Source organism: Capricornis sumatraensis, chromosome 22, assembly GCF_032405125.1.
Source record: "Capricornis sumatraensis isolate serow.1 chromosome 22, serow.2, whole genome shotgun sequence".
NCBI lineage: Eukaryota > Metazoa > Chordata > Mammalia > Artiodactyla > Bovidae > Capricornis > Capricornis sumatraensis.
In genome coordinates, this window is record NC_091090.1 from 33,095,714 (window position 1) to 33,101,362 (window position 5,649).

The window sequence follows — 5,649 nt, forward strand, 5'->3', positions numbered from 1 at the left end:
CATTAGAAAAGACAGAGTAAAAATGAAATATTTAATTAAAACCTATAAATATTCATTATCCATTTTCAAGCTGCTTCATTATTTCAAGAGGAGAATAATCAACATTTGACTTTCTATGAAATACTTGGGTGATAATAGTAACAATCAGCCACTGTTACTTGTGAGTGAAAGGAGTAATGAAAGTTGATAAAGACAGTCTGGGAGTGTGGTGTTTGAATTATAAGAGGCCTACATTCTCCTAAGCCATGTTCCACCCTTGCTCTAGTTCTCTCCCCAGCAGCTTCCTTACTGCTTCCTTTACGTCCTTATTCCTCAAGGTGTAGATGAGGGGGTTGAGCATTGGAGTTACGAGCCCATAGAAGAGAGCAAGAAGCTTGCCCTTCAACTTGGCAGAATTGCTCTTGGGTGCCATGTATGCATAACCACTAATGGCTGAGCCATAGAACATAACAACGACAAGCAGATGAGACCCACATGTGTTGAAGGCCTTCTTTCGACCCTCAGAAGACTGGATTCTTACCACTGACCTAACAATGTTGATGTAAGAGAACAGGATTAATCCCACTGGGATAACTTTTATGACCACCACAGCAGCATACATCTCCACTTCATTGATCCATGTATCAACACATGCTAATTGAAGCATGGCAGGTACTTCACAGAAGAAATTCTCCACCTGATATTGACCACAGCGAGGTAACAGGAAAGTCAACACTGTTTGCACCAGAGAGTTGCTGAAACCTGTTACCCAAGCCACCACTGCCAATTTTTGGCATAGCCGAGAATGCATGATAACTGTGTAATGCAGAGCTGGCAGATAGCTACATAACGATCAAAGGCCATTACTGAGAGAAGGACGCATTCAGTGGATCCTAAGCCAAGGAAGATGAATAGCTGAGCTATGCAGCCTCCGTAGCTGATATTTCTCCGGCGGCTCTGTGTGTTGACCAGCATCTGGGGGACAGTGGAGGTAGTATAGCAGAGGTCCAAAAAAGAGAGATTAGCCAGAAAGAAATACATTGGGGTGTGGAGTCTAGGATCAAGGCATGACAAGATAATGATGGCTGAATTCCCAAGGAGAGTCATCATGTAGAAAATGGAGATGGCCACAAAAAGAACCATTTCTAGTTTGGGCCATTCAGAGAAGCCCACCAGAACAAAGCCTTTAGAGTGATGAAGAGTGTTATTGAATCTTCTCATTGCTGTGACTCTACTTGCTGGAAACACCCCAGGCAGATTTTGGAGCTTGATTAGGCTTTGCTTAGAACTTAATGTTGGTTCATGAACCTACATGTAATAGAGGAACTGGGTAGAGGATGCTGAAACAAATAAAATCATTAATGTATTTCCTTTTATTACCTAGGCAAGAAGAATGAGAGTTAGCAATAATATATCTATATTTTAACAACCATATTTTAAGCCATGACTTTCATTTGGTAAACACATAGCTAACTAAGTAGAGGTATTACAACACTAAATATTGTAAAGGTATATTACACAATATTCGTTGCAAAAAGAAAGTGTTGGATCTGTTAAGATGGAGAGACACTGAGACTTCACTGAAGCTTCATTAAATCTCTAATTCACTTGATATATTTTTTAACTTATTTTTTTTTCAATTCAGTTCACTTTCTTGCTGATCTTAATGCACTTATATTATAGCAGATGAAATGTATCATCTCTGATAGGCACTGTCAGTTAAAGAATATAAATCCTCCTTTTTAATTACTGTATGCCTCCTTTCCTCTTATTGTAATTAAGTTAATACAGATAAAATTCCAAGGACCAAAGACAATCCCTTATAGAATTAATTTATTATCACATTTAACCAAGAAATAATTACTAGAAGCTAACATAAGTAGGACTACAATTTTTACTTATTTTACTTATGTTGAACACATTTCTACCAAATAGTATATATGTATATCAAAAAAGTTTTGATATATATATGTAGATATGTATATATTTATATTTAAAAAGTTTGTTTTTCATGGATGTTTTACTATTCCCTCCATTTAGCCACAATTCTAAGGATTAAAAATTCTCTTAATGGGCTGTAGCATAGTGGAAAAAGCTGTGAAAAATATACAAACTCTCTGGTGTGAGTCCTGGATTACATAGATAGTAAATGGCCTATAATTACATAGGTAGTAAATGGTAGTATAAGCATCAGACTCTTTGTCTCTGCCTCCGAGAAAACCCTGTTTTTTAAACACTATTGTATGTAGCCATAGGATTCATGAATAAACCTGTAATGTGTGAATAAACATTCACTTAATAACATTTTATTTGTCACAGTGGATATTAGCTAGTAAAGATATGAAATCTGTTACCTTTAATTATCTGTATGCCTGGATTCAAGGATACTCTAGTCTGAACTTAAAGATGGCAAAGTCCAGTAAGCAAAACAGGATTGTGTCCTGGAAAGAACAGTGAGCTGGTTTATCAGCTAGCACGGTGAAATAATAAAATTAAATAAGAAGTAAAAAGACTAGGAAGAATAAAATATTTTGACGTAATTTATACATAATTACTATCCTGAGATCTAATTATTAAAAATCCTATTAAAATTAAGTTCATATAGCAAATAATTATTAATACTAAATATAGGTGCAATTCCAAAAGACTAGCATATAAATGCAAATAAAATTTCATACTGAAAAATTTTAAACATCACCAATAATTTAAAAGTATATAGGAATGTTATTTTAAATGATATTAAAAATATCATTTGTCAACCTCTCCTTAAGAAAACACTTGAGATATAAAATCAATGCACATATATATTTACATGCTAGGATAGGCATTGCTGGTATATTTACATGATTTAAAAAATTAGAAAAAATAACTTTAATGTTTCAGAATAGCAAAATGTTGAATATAATTTATCTATTGATTAGACTTACAGTCAATAAAGTTAATTACATACATGCAATGCCTATTCATCATTATCATAATATCTTGGTATATGAAACATGCCTAATATAAAATATGACATTTTTTGAATATTGCTAAAATACATATGCTTACAAAAGAATGAGAAAACTATAAAAAAAATTGGGTTTGCGATTACTAATTATTTTCATTATATAATTATGTTCCACTTTTCCAAAGACTTCCCTGGTGGCTCAGAGGTTAAAGTGTCTGCCTGGAATGCAGGAGACCTGGGTTCAATCCCTGGGTCGGGAAGATCCCCTGGAGAAGGAAATGGCAACCCACTCCAGTACTCTTGCCTGGAGAATCCCATGGAGGGAGGAACCTGGTAGGCTACAGTCCATGGGGTTGCAAAGAGTCGGACATGACTGAGAGACTTCACTTCACTTTTCCAAATTATATTCAGTGATTAAGCATTCTTCTTACATGTGTGTGTGTGTTTTAGTTGCTCAGTTGTGTCCAACTGTTCGTGACCCCTATGGACTCTAGCCCACCAGGCTCCTCTGTCCATGGAATTCTCCTGGAAAGAATACCGGAGTATTTGTTTTTTGTGATTAGTCAAATCCATAATACAAATATGCAGAATTATTTGACAGGCAGTAAGGAAAAAAAAAAAAAGCTTAAACCCTTTAGATTACCATAGTGTCCTGGTAAAATTTATACTGTTTCCATATATACATCATTCACCATTCATATTTTGATCTGTTTGATATGAATATGAGAGTCATTCTTATGGAAAGAAGAGGACCTTCTACAGCATATGGAATCTTCTATGCATGGATGGTTATGTGGACAGTGTAGAAAACTTCTCAAACTGAGAAGGAATCATAATGGAGTATAAGACTATGAAATAGAAATGAAGTCACCAAAGTCAGAATTCAGCTAATTCAAAAATTAGTCTGTGGCCAGTTGTAATATTCACCTCTCAAAGGATATTATTCACTACTCCTTTTGGATGGTAGGAAGGAAGCAAGGACAGGAAGAAGAAAGAAAGGCAGGAAGGGATTCTGATTTTAATGTTTCCTAAAAAGAACAATTGCTAAGAATAACAATTTTTACATAGGAACATATTCTGAAGACCAAGTGTCATATGATAAATATAAGCTGAAGATGTATTTAGAAAATACTTTTCATCCTATTTAATCTAAACAAATACCTCACAACAGTCATTCAAAACATCTTTCCTCATGCTTTCTTAGTATATAGTACAGTTAGTATATGCTTTCTTACTGTATGCATTCTTAGAATAAAATTGTATAAAATGGAATTTTTTATTTATATTTGACAGAATAAGACATTGTGAACAGTAAGTGTGTAATCAAATCGGTCCTAGAAACAAGTACAGTATCTCTTTGTACCTTTTATGCTACCAAACTAATAATAAATTCACTGAAGCTTGTGCACATCCGCAAACTTTCTGTACTCTGTTGTTATGCTGAAATGAATTTGTACTACCCGTAAATCCACTAGCAATCCTTTCCAGATTACAAATTACAAATATGTAGAAATACGGTTCCTTAGTAAATAGGAACTCATCCACTTGATTACTTGGGTAGTTTCCCAAAACTCTAAGATATCTTACCAAATCTACATTGACTTGGTTGGGGAGAGATCAGTTCACACTTTAGAAGGATTACTCAGCATAATTTTACTTACCTGGCAGTGAGCTCTCCCCAAAATGAACAATCTTGGAAATTAAAAAAGAAAAAAAGTTACCTGATGGAAACTAAATACCCTACTCACTCTTACTATTCAAATATTTAAGTATCATTATTCCTTTTTCTTTACCTCGAATTAATTTTATCTTTAATAAAATTATTTTAATTCACATGCCATGATAATACCTCTCCCTCCTGCTGTTGTCCATAGTCTTGGTCTGCACAAACAAACCTGTTGCTTGTCAAAGTGACAGTCTTCTAAGCAATAGTTTCTAAGACTAAGAATAGCACCAAGAGTAAAAGTAACTTCCACTTTTGGAACTAAGTTTCCTTTTCCTCTGAAAGAAGCCTCTCAGAGTTTCTGTGTCACTTACTTCTGTTTTGCTGCATTGTTCAGCCTGTAAGGTGTCTCACTCTCACTAGTCCTAGCACAAATTCCTTGTGTCTAGATCTCATCACAATATTGACTCTCCTCTTTTTTTTAATCATATTTAAAAGAATACAAGGATACCTAGGGTCTCCTTGTTTCTTACTCCTCAGGGAATGTAGCGACTTTAGGATGGGGCATGCTGGAAATCCTGGCCTTGGGGAACCAATTTGCCAGTTGCAATTAAAACTCATAGAGAAAAGTGCTTGGGCCATGGGGAAAATACAAAAAATAAAAATAGCGTCATAAACTGCTTACAAAGCAAATGAATTATACATAATTCTGCCATACTATATAAACTTACGAATCTTAAGATGAATAAGTGGTGTTTACTTTGTGTTTGAAAGTGAAAGAAATTGGAGTGACTGCCACTCAGTCATGTCCAACTCTTTGCGACCAATAGTCCATGGAATTCTCCAGGCCAGAATACTGGAGTGGGTAGCCTATCCCTTCTCCAGGGGATCTTCCTGTCCCAGGAGTTGAACTGGGGTTTCCTGTATTGCAGGCAGATCCTTTACCAACTGACCTATCAGGGCTTGACACCTTTTTATTAAAGCTTAATCTGAATTACATCATTTGGTAATCCAGAGCTTCACCAATATAATATGTTGTGAAACTTTTGGGTTTAGT

At 35.2% G+C, this 5,649-nt stretch overlaps 1 pseudogene; it reads right to left on the reverse strand.

Annotated features, from left to right (window-relative positions):
- Positions 1-238: 238 nt before the first annotated feature.
- Positions 239-1,200, reverse strand: LOC138097975 (putative olfactory receptor 2B8; annotated as a pseudogene).
- Between the last annotated feature and the right edge of the window lie 4,449 nt (positions 1,201-5,649).